Below are 25,378 nucleotides of genomic sequence, written 5' to 3' on the forward strand. Positions count from 1 at the left end.
TGTCGTCTCTCTGCTCCAGGCCTTTGTGTCAAAGTTATCGCTTCACTGCAAGAATCACACACAAGCATGATTGCTCTCTTATTATACCAAAAACAAGTTTCCTTGTGATATTTCATAAATATCATGGCTGCAACACAGCTGTGACAGTATGCATGAGGGGCACATACTATAGACATATAAAAAACTGCGCTTTCCGCGGTCCTATCGCTACTCGCCCCACTGTCAGAGTTCGTGCTTCGTCTACAGACCACTCAATAAACGCTGCTGCATTCTCGCGCGGGCTGAAATGAGTGATGTGCTCACCGTGCGCCCGTCTTCGGTGAGCTCTGCCATCCGAAGCGGCACTTGGAGCTACGTGGAGAACATGTCTAGCACCTCCAGCCATCCAACGCCGCGCTCGTGTACAGTCGTGACCTGCGCAAATTCGTTACGGGTGCTTCAAACAGCATCCTCTTGGCAGCCCTAACTCACACTTTTCCACAGCACATGGTTAGCCCGATGCGAGCTACGGCGAGCCCCTACTGCAGCTGCGTCAGCGCGTCTTTCCAGTAATGCAAGTGTGGATAGCATCGTCGCTTGTATACTATATGGTAGCATTTGAGAGAAAACGCTAGCTCTGTTCGTCGTCTCTCTGCCCCAGGTACTCGTAGTTCTGTGAAAATTGGTTCTTCCATTGCAAAAACCACACTGACAAGCATGATTGGTCCATTAATACACCGAAAATGGCTGCCTTCTGAAAGTTCATAAGCATATGGTTGCAACACAACTGTGACATTATAGGGAGTGCATACTAAACGCATCCCAGAAGAAATGACAGGGTTTTAGCTTGGTTAAACCTACTAGTGCGAAAGCTCTAGCTTTTGGCTATACCTGCTTGTCTTAGATCCAAATAGGCTAAGGTCAAATTTCGGGGTGGCCCGGGTCATATTTTGGAAATGACCCGATTCGAATTTGGAGGTCGCCATCGTGTTTGGCTCGGTCAATTATGGTTCGAGATCGGTTTTGGTGCATATCAGCCAAGGTTAAATTTCGGGGGTGGCCCGGCCCAAATTTGAGCTCACTGTGTATTTTTTATGCTTAGTTTGATTTAACGTGGCGTCGCTGTTGCTAGGAAACGGTCCAAGAACGAACGTACGTTCGGTGCTGGCAAGCGTATGAGTTTCCGCACTAAAATTTCACTCTACGCAGTCCTGCTGTTACTCGCCCAGCTGTCCGTGCTCGTTTTTAGACCGTATCGCTTACGCTGCGGCATTCTCGCGCGGGCTGAAATGAGTGAGCTGCTCACCGTGTGCCTGTCCTCGGCGACGGTGAGCTCTGCTGTCCGAAGCTGCACTTGGAGAACACGTCCAGCACCTTCAGTCACCCAACGCCGCGCTCGCATACAGTCGTGACCTGCGCAAGTTCATTAGGGGGGCTTGAAACAGCAGCCTCTTGGCAGCCGTGACGTCACTTTTTCACAGCACGCGGTTAGCCCGGTGCCAACTACGGCGCGCCCCTGCTGCAGCTGCAACGATGCGTCCTTCAAGTAGCGGAAGCACGGATAGCACAGTCACTTGGTGTACTATATGACAGCTTGCGATTTCAATCTGCTGCATTGCAATCTGTAGTATTTCCCATTTCCCGATTTCCCTTTATCTCTATGTAATTTACACCCAGTACCCTTCCAGACGACTAGAAATGTGCACATGTTGTTCCCATTCATAAAGGTGGGTCAAGAAAGGATGTAGTCAACTATAGACCAATTTCGCTTACGTCCATACCTTGTAAAGTTTTGGAGTACATTCTATACACAGAGATAATGACACACTTATTAACAAACAACTTACTGGCTTCGCATTAACATGGTCTCCGTAAGGGTTTATCTTGCAAAACACAACTGATTGAATTTTATCATGACCTCGCATCAGACATGGAGAACGGTGGACAAATAGATTGCCTTTTCCTGGACTTTCACAAAGCGTTTGATACTGTTTTCCACTCTATACTTTTAAGTAAACTTGTCGCACTGAATATTGACCGTGCAGTTCTTACCTGGATCGAAAATTATCTATCGACTCGCAGCCAATGCGTGTTATTGAATGGTAAGCAATCTTGTTTTGTCGACGTTACATCGGGCGTCCCTCAGGGCTCAGTTCTCGGGCCACTTTTGTTTTTGGTTTACATACACAATATCTGTTCAGGGATCGGGTCTAATATACGGTTGTTTGCCGATGATTGTGTTTTATACAAAAGAATTAGCAACGAATGTGATGTTGCGCAGTTACAAAGTGATTTATCATGTATTCTTGAATGGTGCTCGAGATGGCAAATGCAGTTGAACAGCAAAAAGTGTGTTCATGTTACCTTCACACGTAAAAAGACGAAGTTAGCATCTCACCCTGCTGAAAAAAAGTTCTATGATGCAATAACCTAATAGAGGCTTCATCATAGAATATCACACAATCTGTATGATGACTGTATGATTTTACAGAAATGTATGACATTTGCATGATAAGTATATGATACTTGTATGATAAAATGTATGAGTTTATTGCATCATACAACTTTTTTCTGCAGGGCAGTACACCATCAACAACAATATAGTGATGCAAAAATCGCAGTATAAATATTTGGGTGTGACATTCTCGGCCGGTTGTTTTTGGAATGCTCATACTGTCACGGTGGTCGCGAAGGCTGCTAAGACCATAAACATCGTGTGTGGCGCTGACGAGCAGTGGTAGCCTTTCGAAAGGATACCAATCTCTAGACGGCATGGGTCCGTGCGGCACAGCTATCTCGATCGACATGGACACTTTGCTCGGACCATTTCGTGAACGTCGGCTACAGGACAAGTCTCACACTATTGAGAACCCTCGGACCATCATTGAAACGAGAGCACTTCAAACCTGATGCTGGGCCTTCCATGTTCTCAATAAGAATCAAGCGACTTGAGGTACGCTTCAGAAGAATAGATGGAAAGAAGTGCATGTTATTTCATCCCTTACAAGCGACCGCGCTGGGTTGATTCCTCTGCCGCCGGAAGCGCACTGCAGTGGCCGATGCCCATCACACTTGGCTAGCAGCCTGTTTCCTTGATAGGAAATAGGACGACTATTGGTCAGATGGCTTGGCAACTCTTTGGCCACCGTGCACGATCACATATGTTCCATTCGCTGAATACGCAGCATACCCTAGCTAAATATACATGTATGCTGTGAGGGCCACTTTTGCGGCAATTTTGCGTTGGATGCAGTGCTTTAAATGCTCACGACGTGCTTCCCACGATTGACGCCTCTCGCGGCGATTGTCTTTGGCCGAGTCACCACCTCCAAAAAGCGTTGGCGTATTCTGCTCGAGCTGCGAAAGGTAAACTCCAAATTTATCTTAGTGTAAGCACGCCATGTGTACAAAGCGCCTGAAAGGGTTAAGCTTAGGACAGGTTTGGAAGCGGCACCCAGCTTATTTCTCCTGGGCTGGCGGGGTTTACAATCGCCACTATGCAGGTGCCGGGAATGAATTGCCATTCGAAGTTGCAAGCGTTCTTGAAACAAAAAAAAAAATCACAAGTTCTAGCGCTTGCGGGTCGATGGACATGTCATTATGTATTGAAGAAAAAAAACAGAAAAAAATACGTGTGCTTAATCGGAATGTGAAAAAATGTTTTCTGATTATTACCGGCGCTCGAAATTAGCCAACGAAAAAAAGCTTAATATTAGCGTGTGTGCCAGTGGACGAATTGAAAGCTGGGCCTGCACAATGGCTTACTGAAACTGCATTTGCACTCCGGACTCGGAACACACTGCTTTTCGAACTTCCGTGCGCATGTATTTTGATTCATGCCTCCTGCAAGAGCATGCAATATAGTGACGCGCTAACATTTCTTTTTTCCCGTCAAATTACTTTTCATATTTATGCGACAGATTTTTTTAAAAAAATCCTGTCAATTGGCGTAATCGGGAGTAAACTTCGCTCACAAGGCGACGCGTTATGATCTTGTTCTTTGAGATGAAATTAAACGTCAGTTAATGTATCCCCTGTGCTCTTGCCTTTATAGTGCAAGAACAGATATGCACCAATGATTCATGTTAGTAAAATTGAGTAAACGTAAGAAAGCCCTCATTTAGGTTATTTGAGAGATAAAACAAACTGCGTGTTAGAAAGACAAGACCAATGGACCCTAAGAAACGCATTACAAAGGCGAAGGTTGTGATTTTTCGATCAAAAACAAATTAGTTCACTCAAGCAAAACTGTATTTTTTAAGTTTTGTCCTTTAGAAGTACTACCAACGTTCAAAACAGTTGTATTTAATCAAAATATTTCTTTGGGCGCCACATATTGCATATAACTACAAAATTATCCCAAATTCTTTGTCTTCTCTATCGTAATCGTCACATACTCACAAAGAGTGCGATGCTCCTAATTTAATATTCCCTATTTATTTCTCGCCTTAGTTGCTGTGGTTTGGCCCGAGGCGCTATAGCTCAGGCAAATTTACGCAAGATACATATAATTCAAAAAACCTTTCTGTGTCTTCTTGAAAACGTCCCGTGGTCTTACCACACCTGTGAAATTTTCCCCAAGTATAGAACCGTTTCCATACATCTAACACTAGCTAGATTGCAAAAAGAATTCTGACGTACGCAAGAAGAAGCGGGGATCAATGAAAAATAAAAATCTGTCGAACTACCTATGGTCTGCACCCGTTAGAAAAAAGGCTGCCACGAATGCTCTTTCAAAATTAAGAAGAAAATATTAATCTCGAGGCCGTGTCATACAAATGTTTAGTGGACCTGGTTTTCTCGCTATTCGCCTTTGCTTTTTTCTATTTTTTTTTTTTTGTCCTGAAGACCATAATTTTTGAGCGTGGCTATACTGTTTCGCGTTTTCTGCTTTTCGACTCGTTCTTTGATCAAAAAGATGTCAATGGCTGGCTGCACTCTATGCTACACGGTCTGTTCTGAAAGTAGTAGGACTGGTTTTTTCCTGGGCGAACGGGCGGACGAGAGGTGGTCTGCGCGTGCAGGATCGTTGAAGGGGGATATTTGGAATGCTGGGGAAAATCGGCAGTCGGCTCTCGGCCGTTGAAGAGAGGAGGTCGCTTGTACTGTGAACCCTTGTCGAAACGTCTCGTCACGTAGAATCATGGAGCGTTTACTGGATTAGCGTTACGCGATCAAATTTTGAGCAAGTCTTGGTAAAACGGGCAAATAGACTCACAACATGATTAAGGAGGCCTACGGTGACGCTTCCATGGGTAGATCAGATGTTTTTTGAGTGGCACAAGCTGTTCCGAGAAGGTAAGGAAAGAGTGGAGGAAGACGACCGCTCCAGACGCCCTTCGACCAGCAAGACCAACGAAAATGTGTAGCGAGTGAAACATTTACTTAACAGTGATCGTAGAATGAGTATCAGGATGATTGCTGATGACTTGAGCATTCCTCAAACCCAAGTTTTTGAGATCGTGACAGAAAACTTATCCATGAGGAAAGCGTGCGCGAAGTTGGTCCCGGGAGTGTTGTCAGAGGAGGAAAAGGCCAACCGGTGGAATTTCTTCATCATATGAATGAGGACCTCGATTTTTTGGCCAGCACAAGGCGGCAACGCTGCCTCAGCCCCCCTACAGTCTCGACTTGGCCCCGGCAGACTTTTTTCTATTCCCGAGAATAAAATCGACGCTCAAGGGGAAACATTACGGATCGGTAGAGGTGGTTCAACAGGCCGTGACGAGGGAGTTAAACAGCACTCCGGTCCAGGCGTTCCTGGAGGCGTACGAAAACTGTGAAACTCATTGGCAGCAGCGTGTAGGTTCGGAAGGGTGCTACCTTGAAAAATTGTAATCGTCTGTACTATTCTCTTGAAGAAATTTTGTTTAAAAAAATGAGTCCTACTACCATGTATATTGTAGTGTCTTTTGATGGTGTCAGTTTCACCTTGAAGTGCTATTTTATGCTCACTTGTGTTGCCTCTTTTATCTTTTTTTCCTTGTAAAAGAACAGTCCTTCTCGACCTCCTGCACTACTTCCACAAGGTAAGGAGTCCAGGGCTTTGTCAAGCTGTCAATGGCCAGCTTTTACTTCGGGCCCCCACCATCATGTACGACGTGATGGTCGAATAAAGATTATTATTTAAAGCTCTTGTGTTATACCCGTGCCACACGGGCGAAATTAATGGCATTGAGTACTTATTGCCATAAGTTTTAGTGCCATTTGCGCGGTGCCACACGCATAAATTTAATGGCATAAGGCTTACTGCCAATCGTGACCTACTGAGTTCGCCACAACTCATCGTCCGATCAGTGCGTACTCTCGTCCCCATTTCACATGCAAAAAAGCATGTGACTTTGTTAGTAACAACTTTCTAACTTTCAGTGAGATGCTGCATCTGCACTGCATTCTTGATGAGGAGGGGGCCGCAAACAGCAAATAAGAAAGAACTGTCTCTATTTTCTCGCGTGCCAATGATATTGATGCACTGGAGAGCTCGTTTTCTACATTTAAAGTTTTGTGTGAATCAAATGAACATTCAATTGGTGACCTGTGGTGCTCCTTCAAATGCCATGTCTTAGAATGTGTGCGAAAGTTTGTTCCGGTTAAGCGAAAAGTGCTGCGGAAACGCAATCCCTGGGTAACAAAAGAAATCGTGCGGTTAGAACGTAAGCTACAAAACTACACGAGCAACGCCCCACTATTTCCACGTGTAACAGGTTGCTTGGCCTCCGTGTCTTATTAGCTGAAAAATAAAAATAAAAAACGCAAAAGGTCATTTCCAGAAAATGAGGCTAAAAAACTTTCTGATCTGGGGAAGTTCTGGCAGCACTTATCGCCGAAAGCGAAAGTTGCACCCAAATTCGGTATCGGTGATACTCTTATCGCTGACAATGCGAATATCGCAGATGCGCTCAATCAGTACTCTGCTCGGTGTTTACGCATGATGACGGTATCAGCCCACATTTCTCAGTCTATGAGCACATTCTGCCAATTGGTGACGTCACGATTACTCAGGAACGGGTGTTAGCGCTTTTACTCAACCTATAGACACCAAAAAGTCACCTGGAGCTGATGGAATTCCGAACGCATTTATTTCCCGGTACGCCGAGTAGTGTTCAAGATATCTAACATTAATATTCAAGAAGTCATGGACAAGTGCGGAACTCCAACCGAATGGAAGTATGCAAAGATTGTTCTCATACCAAAAACGGAAAATGCATCCCTCCTCACGTCATACACGCCAATTTCTTTACTTTGCACATGAGCTATATTGCTCGAATACATAATATTCAAACACCTCCCTATATAAATACAAACTTGGTGCTCGAAATGACAGGTGACTATTAATATTTAAAAGACAGTTGCAATGACCATTATACGCTAAAAGAACTCTTTAAAATTTGCTAATAACATTAACAACCAGTTTCCAACTACAAATACTTGGTAGTAATAATTTCATCAGATCTTAGCTGCAAATGAACATGTAACACAAACCTACAATGAGGAAACTTCGCTCTTTAAGGGGTACATTTGGGAACAAGTCACCTGGAATTAAAATTTTGGCCTACAAAACATTTATTCGACCCGTCCTAGAGTATGCCGCCACTGTCTTGGATCCACATACACAATCTAATATTACCAAACTTGAGAAAGTTCAAAGAAAATCAGCTAGGTTCATCTGTAACTCATACAGCTGGCGCACGTCCCAATCACTACTTCCAGAATCTGCTGAACTCGAAGTTACCGGGGTAGGATGAATTTTTCTATTTACTCTATAATAACCGGTTGGGAATAGACAAAAGTTTGTGCATTCTGCAAGCTAACCGCCGCTCTACGCGCTCGTATCACACCAAAAAAGTCCAAGATTGTTCGTGCAGGAATAACGCATCTAAAAAATTCCTTTCTTTACGCACTATTTGTGACTGGAATTGTTATCCGCCGACACGGTCGACTGCACAACGGTTTCGTGATTTCTCTGCGCACTTGTGCCTCCCCCCATCAAAATGACATTCATGTTGTAAACAGTATCTTGTGTTTTTGTTCTGATTTATCATTCAGCGTCCTGTATCTAATTGTTTGCTGTTTTTGAATTTCTTGATTTGTATTGTCTACTCCTGTTAATAAGGCCTGTTAATAAGGCATGTACCTGTACCTGTAAAATAAATAAATTTTTACCAGCACTTCTGACAGACTCTCGGCTTGTATGCTGACGCGCGAGTTTATGGCTACTTTTTCGATTTGTCAAGCAAGAGTAGCGGTATTTTCTGCAAAATAATTTTTATATTGCATTTCAACAACATTTACGAGATAACTCATTAGCAGTGTTTATACTTGGGTAAGATTTTTGAATGCCTTGGTAACGTTATCGCCATCGTCACTTTTGTAAAATTAAGTAATTTAACTAAATGATCTAACAGTTCTTGAATTTACGGTGCCTCACCATATTTGAAATGCGCTGTAAATGCGAAGAAAAAAAAAAGACATGCGTGTAGTCTTTGGCAGATTTACAAATATGTGTAATTCTTTAGATGCCTGGCTCTACAGCAGCTGCCTGGACCTGACATTAGTTTCAAGGTCGTTGCACCGGAGTGTTCGCTTGTTTTGTGATGTGGAGACCCATGGAAGTGACCACATTCCTACCTACCTCAAAATAAACGGCCTTGGTGCGTCCACCCCAGCCCAACTCGCGCGAATCGACTGGGCAGTATTTCGAAAACATATGGAGGAGACGAGCAAAGAAGCCCTCACTGGCAGGCTGGAGCACACTATAGCTAATGCTATGAACGTTGCGAGAAGTCACATCACGTCCTCAAGAATACGCAGTGATTTCGATATTGAACTAGAACGCCTGCGTGCTCTTCGGCGGCGAGCAGAAAAGCGATACAGACGAACCAAGTGCTTAAATGATCTACGGGAGGCGAGACGTACGCAGAAAAAAATCAAACGAAGATTGGATCAGCTGGCGAACCAGCGCTGGAGGTCCTTTTGTCAGCACTTGGATCCCCGCAAGCCCATGTCCCTCATATGGCGTACTGTGCGGGGCCTCCGTACGCTTCCGCAGCAAAGACAACCATTCTATGCGTTGGCTGTCTATCAAGATCGACAGCAGTCTGAGGTAGCAACGGACTACTGCAGGAAAATTGCTGGTGTACCAACTGCTTCGAGTTCCCGGCGTGTTCCTCCTGCCTCACGGGTCTCAGCCATGGATGTCCTTTTTTCTCGCGAGGAACTCGACGCTGCTCTTGCAGGATGTCGGCGTTCGTCTTCACCAGGGCCAGATGGAATCACATATGCTGCGCTGTCCCACCTTGGCCACGACGCGCGAGAAGAGCTCCTCAAACGTTACAACGACTCTTGGCTCGACGGTGCTGTTCCTCAAGAATGGAAATCGAGTCGATTGATACCCATACTAAAACCAGGGAAATCTCCACTCGAGCTCTCATCGTATAGGCCAATAGCTTTGGCCAGTTGCGTAGGAAAGGTCATGGAGAAAATGATTTTGTCGCGCCTTGAGCGGTACCTCGAACACTACAAAATATACCCCGACGCTATGGCCGGCTTCAGGCGGGGTCGCTCTTCTATTGAAAACGTCGTTGACCTCGTATCCACGGTTCAACAACAGAAGCACTTGAAACGTTTGTCAGTGGCACTCTTTCTGGATGTAAAAGGTGCCTACGACAACGTGACCCATGAGGCCATCCTTGATGCGCTGGAAACTGTGGGCATCGGTGGTCGGATGTTTGCGTGGATAGAGAGCTATCTGTCCAAAAGATCATTTCTTATCCAATGTGAAGATGGCCCGACGCCTGCGCATTACACCTACCGTGGCGTGCCCCAGGGCGGTGTCCTTAGCCCTACATTGTTTAATCTGACTCTCATCGCCCTCCCTGAGAACCTCCCCAACACCGTCCAGGTGTGTATGTACGCCGATGATATCTGCATTTGGGCCTCCTCTGTGACGCGTCCCCAGGTGCGTGCAAGACTTCAGCGGGCAGCATCGATCACTTCTTCGTATCTCCAGAAGAAAGGTCTCAGCGTTTCACCGGAAAAGTGCGCGCTAGTGGCATTTACACGTAAATGTATGACTCCATATCCGGTACGCATCGACGGTCAAGTCATTTCTTACAGCAAATCTCATCGTTTCCTAGGGATCCTGATCGACCGCAATTTATCATGGAGCCCGCATTGCACTCTACTGAAAAAAAAAGCTAACATCAATCGCCCATTTACTTCGATTTCTGGGAGGAAAATCATGGGGCTCGTCGGTCCAGTCAATGCTGGAGTTGTACAGAGCTCTATTTGTGGGATGCTTGCGGTACAGTACACCTGTACTCTCAAACACGTGCAAAACTAACATGCGTGCCCTCCAGTCAGTGCAGGGTCAGGCCCTTCGTACATGCCTAGGTCTCCCTCGGAGCGCATCAACACTGGGTAGCATTGCACTCGCCAAAGACCACCCGATCTCTACTTATATTGTCCTAGACTGCTTGCGAATGCACATACGTCATATCTCAATGATTCCACAGCATCACCCTGCGCCTTTGCCACTGCAGAGACCACATTCTGCATTTGCGAAGGTGATAACGACGCAACAATCGTCGATCCCACAACAGTTCACCCCGGCAGCACTACCTCCCTCTCCTCTGTGGTGTATGCGGCTCCCATGTGTGCGCCTTGCTATTCCGGGGATAGCGAAGAAGTCAAATTTATCGACGCCAGCCATTAAGCAACTGACACTGTCCATGCTCCACTTCGAATATTGGGACCGTACTCAAGTCTATACGGATGGATCAGTAACCTCTACTAGTTCTGCTTGCGCTGTGGTCGTTCCTGCGCGACAGACTCAAATTCACCAACAAATTTCGCATCGGAGTACCTCTACTGGAGCAGAGTTGGCCGCACTTGATTAACGCGGAAAATTGGGCGTGTTGGTACATGACTTGAATAAATAAATAGCAGCGCAAGGAGACATACTGTACCGCCGCACTTCTTGCGGCGGTACATTATATCTCACAACAATCACCTCAAAAATGGGCTGTTTTCTGTGATTCAAAAGCTGCCCTACAATGTCTTCAATCTGCCTTGAGACATAGCGACCATGAACAACTTATAGCGGAGATACGATATCTGCATCACCAGGCAATCAAACAAGACCATGAAATCATCTTCCAGTTGGTACCAGGCCATAGCGGCATTGTTGGTAACGCCTTAGCTGACGATGCTGCTCGATCGGCTCACGATACAACCAACACTGTCCGCATACCACTGACAAGAGCTGACGCAACAAGGCACCTTCAACTGCTCGCCCAAAACCTGACTGTAACGTCGTGGTCTGCCCCTGGAGGCTGGACACCCCGCTCGCATCACTTCAACCTCTTGCTCCAACATCATATACCATTCTGCCTCCCCCGCAGTGATACTACGCTGTTGTGCCGCCTGTGGCTGGGAGTGGCGTTCACAAACGCCTATTCCCATCTCATCTCAATGGCTGACTCTCCTGCTTGTGGCCAGTGTGGTTGTGACGAGACGATCAGCCACCTCCTCTGTGACTGCCCTCGTTTTGAGCGAGAGCGCGGTTGCCTAGTTGCTTCTCTGCTCCGCTTGGACTCGCGTCCTGAATTTCCTAAGGGACTCGGGGTTGCATTCGCGCCTATAATCTTTAAGTGTTCAGTGCGCGCCCTCTGTCCCTGTGACATAGTGGTCGCTGGTCACTTAGAAGACTCATTTCCTTGCCGCTCTTTTTTCTTTTTTCCCCTTGTTTCTCCTCCCCAAGTGTAGGGTAGCCAACTGGGCATCGCCTGGTTAACCTCCCTGCCTTTCCGTCCTTTTCTCTCTCTCTCTCTCTCTTTGCACCTTTCTTCAGAGAAATTTTTTTTGCAGGAATGCTATCAGCTGCTTACTGCTGCATTTCACACCATCCGGTCATATGGTGATATTGGTGTTTTTTGAGACAGAGTTCTTCTAAAAGGGATTGTATATATTTGAGGTGTTTAGCAAGTGGTGGCCCCAAAATTAATGTGTACAGTTAATAAATCTTACAGAAGGGTCCAGGGAGCTAGAAGCAGCTGCAGTTAGTGAAAAAAAGGTTCTAGGAAAAAGCTAAAATACTAATTGACCAAAATGATTGGCTTACAATCAAAGAAACTGCTTGGATTTAACGTGGTGTTAGAGTGAAGGCCTTATGATGGTCAAGGCATTTCCAATGATTGCCCATGCTTGGCCTTCCTTAGAATGGACAATGGTTGGCTTGTCACCACATCTAAGCACAAGCTTTGATTGGTGTCCAGCATTTCGCCAATTATGGAAGCGTTGGCCACTGATGATTTGCCTTGCTTGGGTGCCCTGCTGAACAAAGTTGTACGATGCAATAAACTCATACAGTTCGCATACAAATATCATAGAATTATCATACAAATCATAGAAAATTATCATACAAATGTCATACATTTCTGTAAAATCGTGCAATCATCAAAGAGATGTCACAGAATATTGTACGAATTGTGTAATATTTTATGAGGAAGCTTCTATGAGGTTATTGCATCATAGATTTTTTTCAGCACGGTGAAACCGCCGTTTCCATCGCGGTGCGCACGGCTACCGTTGCAACATTCCGAGCTGCTTTTCTTCACTATTATTGATTTTCTGACGGGGATCCTGTCTGAGGCGAAGTGTTCGAAGGACTGAAGGGGCAATAAATCAAACGTGCTTTGACTTGCTGCAATCTATACTTTCATTTTAGTGTCAGAGTTAGGTTTGGGGCTTGGAATAACGGAATAAAGTTTTTTATTTACAAATTAGGACTTTTTCCAATGTTTATAGCTTCCCTCTTTGAGCGCAATCTGGCGGTCCATTCTTTTTGGTATGCAATCCCTCGAGCAGCTGCTGGAAGACCCTATGAACCCAGCAATGGAAGAAGCAACAGTGCCTGTATTCGTGTAATAGTGTTTCCGTCTTGGCATGCGCACAAATAAATAAAGGTACGCGTTGCATATTGTCGTTGTCTTGGTTAGTATACCAATGCATTCCCGCTGCCCAAGGCTGTGGGGCAGTAATACATCAACTGCAAGTATTCACGTTCCAGTATTTCCCGATTCAGACAGTGCAGCTGCAACGGAAGGTGCTTTGTTATGCACGCACAGCTCGTAGTGACGCTTCGTACTTTCAGTTACTCTTTGTAGCAGGCAACGTCTTTTTCTGTGAGAATGTCTCCGAACCTAGCACCACACTGACACCTGATGATGAACTAAAACTCATTGGTTAATAGGCTGCAAACAGAAATTGAAAAAATACAAAACAATTTCCTATTGCTGGCTGGAGACTGAGAAAGAAACTTCAGTAGCGTTTATAATTTACTAAGGCGACCATGTTCAGGAAATCAATAGAAAATGCCATTCATAGAATTCCTCATCAACGCATGTTACGCTTACGAATAACACAGCGCCTGTTGCGCATAAAACGTAGCATATTTTGCATTACGTCCGTGGACATCAGCTGGCTGGTTTCTGACTCCGTGCATTGAATACGTTGTTTGTGCTTTCTACGTGACGTAGGGGTCCTATTTATGTTACTTTTCGTCGCGATTTAGACACCCACGGTTGTTCTCTGTGCGAACGGAGCGACAAACGGGGACGCACCTTGGGTTTTTTTTGTTTTCCAGAAACCCATAGCGCCAAAGGCATTATAGTGCGGAAACAAAAAAAAATTAAGAATGCACCTTCACAAGAGTGACAAGAAAGCATTACTTCACGTAACCCACAACACATCTTGAACGCACCTTTGCCATACAAGTTTCTATCCTTTCGGTAACATTGAAAGCTATCTGAGTATACTTAATCAGCAACTTCACTACCTAACCATTATCCCATGGCCAGATTAACGGACGACTTAACCATATCAACCAGTGCACCAAATTCATAAACCTTTTTTTAATGCTTCGGAAATTCTTTTCGAGAAAAATCACCGCTTCGTTATGCTGACTTTCACGTGACCGCTGCGACCTCGCTTTTATTACCGCCGTACACGCATTTCTTGCCGTTTATGAGGCATCGTGCGTGAGATTGACTTCGTCGACACTGATTTTCGCAACTTCCCGAAACTCCGTACATTATTTTTTCTTGCGTACCCCTTCGCAAAAATCCTATGAAATGCTAACTTTGTTTTCTTTTTGTTAAATCTGCTTAAAATCCTTAAAATCTGTTTTTCAGTATAGGAAGCGAAAATCTCTATCAAAGGACGCTCTCTGCAAGATCTGGACTTGTCCAACCTACGAACGCCGATTCAACACAGAAGTTCGATTTACACGTATAACTGCGACAGATATAACGAACGCTCCTCTATTCTGCATAATCTGCATATTGCACTGGGCTAGAAGTGTTTCCCTAGTGCAGGTGGTCGGTTGGTTGGTTGCGGCTGAGAGAAGGATGAAAAGGAAAAATGCACGGGCCTGCCTCACTGAACCCTGGCCAGTCCCCCGTCGTGGGTATGTGCCAAGCCACCAAGGCAACAACAACAACTGGCTCAAGCCGAGCCACCACCGCTACCACGTGCAGATAGAGGAGTTGAAAGTTAAGAGGAAAGAGAAAAAGAGAATTGAAGACGCGCGTCGCAACAACCGCGTCCGCCGAAGCGGACGCTGGCTGAAAAAACAGATAAGCGGCCGTAGCCCGAAGGCTGCAACCCCTAGTGCACCTGCTTGGTGCTCAACTGTATCGCCAGCAGTGCTAATAAAAAGAGGAATAGTACGTGCACTATGTCCTCCAAGTGCTTTTAGTGTACTGTACACTTTATGAGTATCCGCGTAAGAATTTACAGACGAAAGAAACGACTGCTAACTCTCCCATTTGGATATATATATATATATATATATATATATATATATATATATATATATATATATATATATATATGTGTCATTACTAAGTAATGGCACATGACATTAAGGGATAATTACTGATTAATGACTCAACCCCAATTAACTACTAATTAATGACGCTTAATTTACGCCTTTAGGAGTTGAACGCGACAGCGTGTTGTAGCGCTGCCAGGGGCATAACACACGCGGAGGAGGTCGCCATTGCGTTGGCTGCATCTCATTCCAATTCAAAAACAATTATTTCCGACTCGCGAGGGACATGTCGGAACGTCGAGCAGGGCTGGGTACCGTATCTAGCCTACCGCATTCTCCAAACGGCGTATCGTTTGGGCTCCTGCTCACATGGGCCTTGAGGGGAATGAGGCAGCTGACGCCGCCGCCCGCGCGCTCTCTCACCGGACATTCCCCTCCGACCCCGACGATCAGGAACTCGAATTCACTCCAGCTTACTCGTTTAAAGACATTTCTTTACTTTATCAATCTGGCCATAGTCTTTATCCCCGCCCGTGTAAAGGTCTCTCAAAGGCCGAGGAGCGGCTTCTGCTTCGCCTATATACAAATACTTTGCTGTGCCCGGCAGCTCTCAAACACTTCGACCCTTCTTTCTCTGGCAGCTGTCAGCACTGTGCGGAGAAGTCTTCGGACATCTACAACATGGTGTGGGCCTGCCCCTCCAACCCTGCTATCCCCCCTCACCCCAACCCAACCCGGGAGGACTGGGAGGCGACCCTGCTCGGCTGCTCTGATCTGCAGGCCCTACGGGCCCTGGTCGCGCGAGCCCGGGCAGCGGCTGACGCCACTGGGGTCCCGAACTAGGGACCTCCACCTAGTATTTGTGAGGGCTGGCCCCCTCTGGGTCAGCTCATACCTAACCTCCCGAAGTTTATCTGTAAATAAATGTTTTCCACCACCACCACCATGGGGCCCAGACTTCGGATTTGGGGAACGAAAAACAAGCAGGTTTAATGGCAAGAAACTAAGAGACTTATTTACATATTTTACAAAAATAAGAGCAAGGAATCAAAAGTTAAAAGTTCATGACGTCGAGCGACTGGATGAGCCTTTTACCCAGGGCCCAGAGCGTTCGTGCTCACTTTGGTCGCAGGTTAAATAGCCCAAGGCTCCGCCCTTTCACCAGGCGGCAATTCATCGCGACACAAAAGATCGGCACTACACAGCACAGCCAACGAAGACACCTGTTGTAGAGCCCACCCGTGGGAACTGGCGAGGAAGAAGCGTAAGTTCGCATCCCTGTCGCACTGTGTTGGCAGCTCGCGTCCATCGAACACAGGTGTGGCCTGATGACGTCGCAGCCGCAGCTGCGCTGGCTTCCTCTGATTCGTTCCGGGTTTTTTTCAAACGAGGGGCACCCTTTCTTCCCCTGTCGTCGGTCCTTCTAGAAGGTCGTTGGCACCGAGCCGAGCGCGGGAAGAGCTTCCATCGACCATTTCCCAGCTGGTCATTCTTTTTGGTGGGGTCATCTTGGGGGTAAAACGTCCTTTCGAAATTTCCGCTTTTGAATCCACCGCCGTTTTCATCGCGGGTCTCAAGATGGGTCGTAACAGCTCGTACATCGCAGCAGCCGCCGCATTCACGGCTTCTCCCCAGAGTTCGGTCGCCTTCCCGACCGCCGCTCCGTTGAGCTTCATCGCATGGCGCAGGCGAGTTCCCCTCATCTAACCCTCCAGAAGCCCCGTGTGCCGACCAGTTTCCATGGCGCTCCTGCTGAAGACGTCGACGTCTGGCTTGAGCAGTTTGAACGCGTGGCCAACTTTAATTAGTGGAGTTCTGCCGTGAAGCTGCGCAACGTATACTTCGCGCTGGAAGACGGCGCCAAAACCTGGTACGAGAACCGGGAGACCGGTCTTCAAAGCTGGGATGCCTTCCGCCAGCAGCTGCGCGATATGTTTGCCAGCCCCTACCGCCGCGACCGAGCGCGCCGCCTCCCGGAAGCCCGTATCCAAAAGCCCAACGAGAGCGTCGCCATGTTTGCCGAGGATGTGAGCCGTCTTTGTCGGCGGGCTGATCCCGACATGACGGAGGCCGCGAAGTTGCGCCACCTGATGCAGGGGGTAAAAGAACGTCTTTTCGCTGGTTTGGTGCGGAATCCCCCCCAGACCGTTGCCGACTTCATCAGCGAAGCAACCCTCATTGAGCGAGCCCTGCAGCAACGTTCCCGACGTAACAAGTCTGCGTGCGTTCAGCCCTTCAACTCAGTGGCCGCTTCGTGCAGCGCCGGTGAACATTCCTCTTTGCGAGAGTTGATCCGAGACGTAGTTCGCGAGGAGCTCCAGAAACTCCACATCGTCTCGCCTGATCCGACAGCCGCTGCCCTCACTGAAGTCGTGCGCGAGGAGATCCGGCAAGCGTTTGCACCCCCTCCGTTGCTGCCAGAGCCACGCCCTCTGAGTTATGCAGCAGCTGTCCGTCAGCCCGCGGTGCCTCCCGCGCAGCCCCCGTTCGACTCGCAGCCGCTGTCCGTTCTGCCGCGCCACCCTCCTACCAGCGGCCACCGCAGCCAGGACTCTCGCCATGCAACCACCGGTTCGGAAGGCAGACATCTGGCGCACTCCTCGTCAGCGGCCGCTCTGCTTCCACTGCGGGGAAGCCGTCCACCTGTATCGGCGCTGCCCCTACCGTGAACTCGGGCTTCGGGGATTTTCACGTCACGCCCCGCGCCCACGGTTCGGTGAGCGCCCTCGGGAAATCGAGGAATATCTTGCTGCCCGGCAGACTTCACCGAACGGCCGCCAACGAACACCTTCTCCCGGCCGCTACACGTCACCTAGCCGTCGTACTTTCAGCGATACGCTGAGGGGGCGGTCGCCAAGCCCACGCCGGGGAAACTGAAGGCGGCGACCTCAGGGGGGCAGGTTGCTGAAAAACGAAACCGACGTCCCGAAGACCCCCCGTGACGATGCAGCGTGATTCCGTGACAGCGATGCCGCCGCAGCGTGATTCCGTGACTCCGAGCTTCCCTCATACCGATGACACAGCTAGCGCCGACCTTCCCGTGCTTGTTGACGGGCACCCAGTGACTGCTTTAGTAGGTACAGGAGCAGACTTCTCAATAATCAGCAAGAATTTCGCGGATCGGCTCGCAAAAGTTAGGACTGAATGGCCTGGGCCCCAAATTCGTACTGCTGGTGGCCACCTTATGACACCTTTAGGGCGTTGCACTGCACGAGTCACCATTGCCGACTCCGTGTTTGTTGCCGTTTTCGTTATTCTGCCTAACTGTCGCAAGGACCTCATACTCGGCCTTGACTTTTTACGACAGTATGGTGGCGCCATTAACGTTCCTCGCCGTTTGGTCACGTTTTCACCGCCTGCACCGACTTCCTCAGACGCCGAACGACGCCACGCACCTTTGCGCATCCTTGAAGCGGATGTAACCATGTCGCCGCGCTCATGTACCCTCGTTACCGTCAGGTGCGATGACCAGTCCAGTGCTGCAGGGGTGGCCGAACAGAACACTGAGCTGCTGCTCCATCACGGCGTCTGTGTTGCCCGCGGTATCGTGCATCTGACCAACGGCCTCGCGGATGTACTTCTTGCAAACTTCGGCAATGAACGACAACGCATCGTTAAGGGGCCACGGTCGCCTACTTGGAAGATATCGCCGAAGCTTCTGATTGCGTCGCACTCCAGAACGGGACATCCGCCAGCCAAACGGCCCAATTCGCCCTGGATGTGAACCCCGCTCTATCCCCAACCGAGAAGGATATTTCTCGTCACGCTGCTCTGTCAGTTTCAAGACTGTTTCTCGTCTGCCTCCGCGGTCAAGCAGACGCCCCTCACCAAGCACCGCATTATAACCGACGAACGCATCCGACCAGTCCAACAGAACCCATACCGAGTGTCACTGCGGGAACGCGAAGTCATCGCTCAGCAGGTAGACGAAATGCTGAATGACGGTATCATACAGCCATCGAGGAGTCTCTGGGCTTCACCTGTCGTCTTGGTTAAGAAGAAAGATGGCAGTCTGAGATTCTGTGTTGACTACCGCAAACTTAACCAGGTCACAAAAAAAGACGTCTACCCGCTACCACGCATTGATGACTCCTTGGACCGGCTGCGCCATGCGCGCTACTTCTCCTCGCTCGATCTCAAAAGCGGTTATTGGCAGATCGAAGTAGACGAACGTGATCTTGAGAAGACAGCGTTTGTCACGCCGGATGGACTTTACGAGTTCAAGGTCCTACCGTTTGGATTGTGCTCCGCTCCAGCGACATTCGAGCGAATGATGGACGCAGTCTTATCCGGCCTTAAATGTCAAACTTGTCTAGTATATCTGGACGACGTTATTGTGTTTTCCCCAACGCTCGAGGAACACCTCCAACGTCTTTCCACCGTGCTACGGGCTATAAGATCTGCCGGCCTCACGTTAAAGCCTGAAAAGTGCCACTTTGGTTATGAAGAGCTCCTGTTACTGGGTCACGTGTTCAGCCCGATCCCGCCAAAACTGCAGCCGTCGCCAACTTCCCTACTCCCTCCGACAAGAAGACAGTCCGGCGTTTTTTGGGTCTCTGCGCCTATTACCGCCGATTCATTGCAAACTTTTCACGAATTGCTGCCCCGTTGACGCGTCTCACCCGAGATGATGTCACCTTCGCCTGGACAGACGAACAGCAAAAGGCATTCGATGAATTACGGCACCGCTTGCAAACAACGCCTGTGCTTGCCCACTTCGATGCCCATGCCGAGACCCTGGTTCACACGGATGCAAGCAATGTAGGCCTCGGCGCTGTGCTCGTACAGTGGCATGACGGCGCTCAGCGAGTAATCGCGTACGCTAGCCAGACTTTGTCTCGTGCTGAATCCAATTATTCCACCACCGAGAAAGAATGCTTCGCTGTTGTCTGGGCAGTGATGAAATTTCGCCCGTATCTTTATGGCCGTCGCTTTCAGGTCGTGAGCGACCATCATTCTCTTTGCTGGTTAACGAACTTGCGCGATCGCTCTGGCCGCCTTGCACGTTGGAGTTTACCTCTACATGAGTTCGACATGACCATCATGTATAAGTCCGGGCGTCAGCACAACGACGCCGACTGCTTGTCCCGCTCGCCTATCCAGTCGGCGAACGAAGACGAAGAGCCGGACCTCCCTCTCATCGCAACTGTCGACGCAATCACTGTTTCGCAGCACCAACGTGAGGACCCGGGGCTCGCACCACTCATCGACTTCCTGAAAGCGCGTACTACGGAAGTACCCCGTCCCTTCGCCAGAACGCACTCCTCGTTTTGTCTCCTAAACGACGTGCTGTACAAGATCAACTTTTCCACGACGGGAAAAGATTATCTCCTCGTCGTGCCAGAGACTCTCCGCGACGAAGTCTTGCAGGCATGTCATGACGAGCCCACCGCCGGTCACCTCGGCTATGTTCGAACTTTGGCTCGTATTCAAAAGAGTTTTTACTGGCCCAAACTTGCGGCGGCAGTGCGCCACTATGCACGGACGTGCCACGATTGCCAGCGACGGAATACCGTCTGTAAGGCCAGCTGGTTTACTGCAGCCTGTCCAAGTGCCAAGACTTCCATTCGAGCAGGTTGGCATGGACATGTTGGGCCTTTTCCAACTTCCTCCTCGGGCAACCGGTGGATAATAGTCGCTACCGATTACTTCACGCGCTATGCTGAAACAAAGACCCTCGAACGAGGCACGGCAGCCGGAGCAGCGAAATTTTTCGTCGAGCGCATCGTCCTCAGGCACGGCGCTCCGTCAGTTTTCATAACGGACCGAGGCACAGCTTTCACAGCCAGGCTGCTGGAATCCGCCATGCAGCTTAGTGGCACTACCCACCGTAAATCCACCGCCCAGAAGAATGGCCTCACAGAACGTCTCAACAAAACTCTCGCCGACATGCTGTCTATGTACGTGGATGTTGAACATCGGTCTTGGGATGACATCCTACCATACGTCACATTCGCGTACAATACGGCGCAACAAGAGACCGCGCGCATGATGCCCTTCCCTCTGTTGTATGGCCGCGAAGTGTCCACCATGCTAGAAGCCATGTTGCCCCATCACGGCCATGATCCCGAAGTTGGCACCGAGGAATTTACTCAGCGCGCCGAAGAAGCACGGCAGCTTGCGCGACTGCGCATCCGGAACCAGCAAGGCCGAGACGCTCGGCGTTACAATCACCGCCACCGAGTAGTGACCTTCGAACCGGACGACAGGGGGTGGGTATGGACTCTGATTCGACGCCAAGGGCTTTCCGGGAAACTGCTAAAGCAGTACTTCGGTCCCTACAGGGTGGTCCGTCAGCTGAGTGACGTCACATACGAACTTCTTCCCGACGGCTCTTCTACTACTCATCGCCGCCAGCAGAAGCCCGAAGTCGTCCACGTCGTGCGAATGAAGCCGTACTTTTCGCGCGAGCTCCGCTAGCAGCCTACAGCCACGCCATCACCGCATGCTTCTTGTGACTGTTCATTTTCTCATCATCCTTGCTTACGAACTGCTTCCATGTTCTTATGAACTGCTTTTCTTACCTTCTTTTCTTCCGCATGCATCGGGTCGATGTTTTTTTTTGGGGGGAGGGGGGTAATGCCACGTTTCCACTGGCAGCCGCTGGGCGGCTGCTCTTCGCAGTCGCGTGCACCGGCAAGTGAAAGAAGAAGCTCGGTGCCGGCCTCCTCTGGGTGCTCTTGGCTTGTTCTCCGGTGCCGTCTAGGTCAACCCCCCATTAAAGCCTTTCGGTTACGAGCTCCAACGGCTACGTATATATCTCGGCGGATACCCGAACCACGCCGTAACAGCCTTAAGGGAAGAGGGTAGGCAAAAATTTTGAAAAAATTGATTTTTTGTTTCTTCGATATTTGAATTAGCCAATCTTTCCTCCGCAATCCTCAATGGGGTCACTTGCGTGTGCACGAATTATTTACCCCGAAAATTGACCTTTTCCGAAACCTAGGTGGTGACCGACCGCGCCTCCTTTCACACCTGTACCTGTACCTTTCACACGAGATCTGTACGTCTCCTATGTTGAAAAAAAAAATGGGAAAAACGCCTGTTTTCTTTATGTTTAGTAGAATAGTTATTGCTCGTCTGGCGACAGCAATAAATACCTAGCGTTCTCTCTTTAGCCAAAACAATCATAAGATGCTGCCGGCATCTCTCGCGACGCGCGTTGTTTCGGTTCTCTTTCGACTTACTTTCACGGCTAAAATCGGTATTTTACTGCTTTGAGGCTACATTCTAACCGTTCATGAAATGGCGAAGACGAAGAAGTTATTTCAGAAGTGTCGCTTTCACGGGAACAAGTATAAGTTCATTCCTCATGGCACCAAGTCACCGCAACGCATTCCGACGTTGGACGCAGCGGCCGTCACGTGCGCATCTTCCTCAAAGCTGTCGCACTCGGCAGCACGTATGGAGGACCTAAAGGCAAGTTTTTGTGACCGTGGCTATGCTCTGAACGACACTTGTTGTCGTGTGCCATCGTTGAAAGCTGTGCGTGTAAAGTGTGCGGTGAGGACTTGCAGCTGATCGAAAACGCAGCACGAAGAGCTGGCGTTGCTTGCCCCTACTCTCTTAACTGCGGAAGGTGCTCTTCTTCACATCAATTCCAGACGTCAAAAAAGACAACGCTGGGCCTCTATGAAGTCAACGTGAGGATTGTGTATGCCCTATGATGCATAGGAAAAGGTGCATCTGCAGGGAGCGACGACTGTACTTTGCATACAGGCCTGCACAGCTGGTTTCAAAAGAGGCCCGAAAAGCAAGCCAGCAAACGAAAAATAGAAAGATTGACTGTGGAGGTGACTACGGGACTGGTGATTATTGATCTGATACATCCACATGCATTTATAGCGTGCAGGGTTGGAATAAAGTGCTTTTATTTGCTTCAAAGCTACTTATCTCGAAATGTCGATTTTCGCAACGTTTGCCCCTTTTTCTCTGGACCCGCAGCAGCTAGAAACATCAATTTTTACGAACATTATTGCAGCGTAAGGGGAAATCTACTGAACCAGGCTTATAAAAATTAGTGCAAGGGATTTTGTTTCACAAGCTATTTATTGGCCATTTTGGCCTGAAAAATGAGTAGGTTCATTAAAACAAAAACAAAAAAATCCTCTTCTTATTACATGATACTTCTGGTTCAGTAAAGAGAACTTGGAGAGCTAAATTCAACGATACCAGTATTATTGTTCTAATGTTAACAGATATTGAGAAAACGGGTCACAAACATATACATTGGAGGTATACGGCCTACCCTGTCCCCTTAAGGAAAATGAAATGAAATGAAAATTGGTTTTAAGGAAAGGAAATGCCTATCTCTCATATCTTGGTGTACACCCGAAAGGAATGCACACCACCATACATGTCTCTAAAGCAACCTTCCAGGACAGCACCGTATTCACTACATGCGCGGCTCCTCCGCCTCGCCGCAGTTTTTCGCTTCGAGATATCCAGGCTTAACCTGAGCTAAGCCACAGCCAATTTTTTATTCAAGAGCTTAAGTGAACATCAAAGCAGTAAAAATTTATTGGTGCAGTTTGGCCCAAGCGACAGGGAACCCTCATGTTTCGTTACACTGTACAGCCGTCGTCGACGAATATACAGCAGGAAAGGTGCGCTTCGAAACCGAGTAGTGGACCCCCTAGCACTCCAGGAAAACCAGAAATTCGGGTAGATGAAGGCGAGATTCTTTCTTGCCCAAGAAAGATTTGGATCGCACGAGCGATCCATATTGCGAGGCTACGAAGCAAACCCATTGGGGTGTGCATTTTTGACAAAGTCTACACCTTCGCGAACAGTCCCGAAAAAAGCGAAGTCGCCTGCGAAGAACTGCGATACCTTGCAAGCCTCCTGGTTACTTCTAGCGGGCGCATTAAAAGCGTGACGGAATGACAACGCAAAGGCCGCGCGTTGGCAGCGATGAACAGGAATGCCGAGGGTGAAGATAAACGCCACAAAGCTTCTCTGTAATCTGATGATTCCCAATAGCGTTGGCAGTTCATCGCGTCTACGATAACATACATGAATGCAGCTCTGCTTCTTGAAGTGATCGAACTCAAAAGGAATAAAAAAATTACGAGTTTAAAAATCTTTCCTAACGCGACGATTCAGTGCCACCTTCCGCGACATAGGGATACGGACGGTCATGTGTGCCAATGCCACACTCTTGGAAATTTCACGACAAGGACATAACTGGGTCCACGCCGCGAAGGCTCTCGGCGTGCGCATACTAATTATTGGATGATAAATGCGACGCGTGCTCAGTGGCGTGCACTTAAAATGATACATCAGACTTAGGCAGGCAGTCAGCAGTAACATCAGTACCCTCAAGTCTCGGCGAAACAAAGACCCTCCTTCTCAACATATATGCGTGCAATTGCGAGCGATATGGAACAGGGAGCAACAGAACGCATGCAGATGCGACTCGGATCGCGTACCGGTGGTTGAACTTAAAATTGAAGGCTTCTTCGATGTGGTGAAAATGGGTTTAGAAAACACCACCTTTTCACCCTCAACCTCGGTACCGGATAACAAAAGGACTTTTTCGCACGGTTAAAGCCTGTTTCACATGCATGGAAGCGCAAACGCTTGTGATTTCGTGTTTCGAGCGGCCGCGACAGTTACAGCGGCCAAAGTGACGATGTTCCGAGAAGTACGAAAGTTTTCGCCGCGTCGCGCCACTCATTCGCTTGCATGTGAAACATCCTTAACCTATCCGGGTTAATCACCGGCTAGAAGAGTGCTTCTAAACTGAAAACCTGCAGTACTCGCTGAGTGAAGAACTACGGCGCTTACTTCCATCCGTGCTTTATAGAAGAGGCGACCCGTGATCGCGTCAAGGCCTGACTTTCACACCTACATCGGCCACAGCCACGCGACCACCCTCGGCGACACATTACTGCATCTGTCACTTGCTTTCACCAGTGCTTCCGCGACTGGGGCAACAAATCTCTCGGGGTAAATATAGGTCGTTACAGGTTCTTCGCATGAGCACTCAAAGCGTTTTCAACGCTAATAAAATCTCGATTGTTGCAAGACTCGCGTATTCAGCAATGCCAATTACAGAATTGACCAGATGCCATCGTACTTACCGCTTTTGCTGCTGAGGTTGAAGCTTTGGGGAAGGCTTAGTTCACGCAAGCCGATCGTGTTCACACATTGAAGATATCACGCCAACAACACCGCACTTCGAAGACAAGCTGGCACGTTGGCAAGAGTTCTTTCTTCCGCCGCAAAAGAGAAGATCCACCGTGGTTGGCGACAGTCAGGCGAACAGCTCACACGAACACGACGTTGTCAGGCGCCAGTGGTAGCTCGAGCTTCGAGATTGTCAAGCCATAACTTGACACAAATGACAGAAACAGGGCTTCAGCCGGGATCACATCACGACGACAGAGGCATAAAGGGCTCATTAGTCCAATTAATTAATGCCAGTTTCGAACTACGTCACGAGTAATTAACGAAATGACATCAGAACACCGCTGCAACGGCGAACCGCCTCTTTGTCTCGGCCCAGTAGGCCTAAGTCACGCTAATTCTCGTCCGCCGGGCGGGAACAAGCGGGAGGCCTGA

General features: G+C 48.4%; 1 long non-coding RNA gene across 1 annotated transcript; it reads right to left on the bottom strand.

Annotated features, from left to right (window-relative positions):
- Positions 1–371: 371 nt before the first annotated feature.
- LOC149365221 (uncharacterized) lies at positions 372–25,378 on the bottom strand. Its single transcript, XR_016282530.1, has 3 exons — positions 24,898–25,378; positions 1,286–1,392; positions 372–414 (listed from the first exon to the last, which is right to left on the bottom strand). It is a non-coding gene; the product is annotated as an uncharacterized LOC149365221 (long non-coding RNA).

Source organism: Amblyomma mixtum, chromosome 1, assembly GCF_055824585.1.
Source record: "Amblyomma mixtum isolate Tamu chromosome 1, ASM5582458v1, whole genome shotgun sequence".
Lineage (NCBI taxonomy): Eukaryota > Metazoa > Arthropoda > Arachnida > Ixodida > Ixodidae > Amblyomma > Amblyomma mixtum.